Source organism: Cydia splendana, chromosome 19 (genome assembly GCF_910591565.1).
Source record: "Cydia splendana chromosome 19, ilCydSple1.2, whole genome shotgun sequence".
In the NCBI taxonomy this organism is placed as follows: Eukaryota; Metazoa; Arthropoda; class Insecta; order Lepidoptera; family Tortricidae; genus Cydia; species Cydia splendana.
Window position 1 is genome coordinate 6185115 of NC_085978.1, and position 1749 is coordinate 6186863.

The 1749-nt window shown below is 42.4% G+C and overlaps 1 long non-coding RNA gene across 1 annotated transcript; it reads right to left on the reverse strand.

The window, feature by feature from the left end:
• Window positions 1-407: 407 nt before the first annotated feature.
• LOC134799767 (uncharacterized) lies at window positions 408-1098 on the reverse strand. Its single transcript, XR_010145458.1, has 2 exons — window positions 910-1098; window positions 408-847 (listed from the first exon to the last, which is right to left on the reverse strand). It is a non-coding gene; the product is annotated as an uncharacterized LOC134799767 (long non-coding RNA).
• Between the last annotated feature and the right edge of the window lie 651 nt (window positions 1099-1749).

Below are 1749 nucleotides of genomic sequence, written 5' to 3' on the forward strand. Positions count from 1 at the left end.
CATTTTCGAGAACTGGCGCAGGTGAGTAATTGTAGTACGGCACTTCGCGGTCCACAAGGCCGTGTAGGAGGGCAAGCTGCTGGTGAATAATTCTGGCTACGAGATTATGTCTGTGCAAGTACTCGCCGTTAGCAAGATGAGAACAACCGGAGATAATATGCCTGAGTGACTCTCCGGGACGGCGGCATGCCCGACATATGTCGACCGTACCGTCCTTCAGGATATATCTCCCGTAGTTATTCGTCATGATAACTTCGTCCGCAATTGCACAGGCAAAATTATTATTATTATTATTTGTACTCCATTTTGGATTTCACGGGCCTATAAATCCCGGTCTTTTGATAGGCTTTCGTGGGGATACAGATCCAACACGTAGAGGCCCCTGAGAGCTTTAATGTCATGTAGAATTATTATTATTATGTTCGTCCTTTACATAATCTCGGGACCATGGGGTCCCGGACATTTGGAAGGCGTGCGTGGAGCCAAAGCCAACACGCAGAGGCCCCTTGTAAAAAGACAATTTACTCTAAAAGGTGATGTGACACCACCCGACGATTATCCCTGTATGCACTATAGTAATGCACCCAAGGATAAGCCCCGTTAGTGTAGGACTATTGCAATGATAAGAAACAAAAGAAACTGGGCTATTGTGTTGAGATGTTAGTGTACTGGTAACCGGGTCTATGGAAATACTATGGCACCTGCCCCAATTTATGTTTAAAAACACGAAAAAATGGACAGGTGGTGACTCGCCAACTCACTATATGGGTCCCCGAAAAAGGTCGCTCGCACGGAGCGACAAGAGGACAACATTGCATGAGCGGCTCAGGGTGTGGAGAGGTGTACACTGTACACCGCTTTCTACCCAGTGGCTGTAAACATCAGCCACTGTGCCAACTCGCGTCTTACGCAAATTTCACTTCCACCCTGCGAGCATATAGCTCTGACACCCCACTCTGGACGGCCGGTTAAGGCAAGCCAGTGGTGAGAGTCCTGCGGCCCCTGCTCAGTGTTCACTCCAGCCGGCCCATGAAGGCAAGCCGGAGAGAGGGGCCTGACCGACTCTCAGGGGTATGGGACCCAAGGGACGTCACTTCCCATTCAGCTCGTTATTATTATTATTATTAATTCTTTTCTTCACATAAACACTTACATCGGTACATAATATATAATAAATGCGCCAAGCTGGAGTAATCAGTTTGTTGGCGCGCCGCACTCAACTCTTACTTAATATTAAGGTAAATCTTTACAGTCGTGACTTATATACTAATATAGTTAGTAAAAAAGAAAGCATGCATTTATTTATTTATGTTGTAATGATTTTATAATATTATAGGTAAGTATGTAGCTATTTATATTGTTATTGATTTTTAATATGTACATGTTTGTTTGAGCTTATTACTTTTTCGGTAAGTATGTTTCCAACATCTCTAGTTTTAACTTTCTTTTAAACGCTGCTTTTGTAATATTTTCATTTACAGACAGAAATCTTATCTATCTATCTATATATATAAATGCAAGTGTCCTGACTGACTGACTGACTGACTGACTGACTGACTGATTCATCAACGCAGAGCCGAAACTACAAAAGATAGAAAGTTGAAATTTTCACACCAGATTACATTTATAAAGTGTACAAGAGATAAGAAGCGATTTTGAGAAATTCAACCCCTAAGGGGGTTAAAAAGGGGATGAAAGTTTGTATGGGGTTCAAGTTTTATTTTAAGCTAGGAATTTGAAACTTCGTAA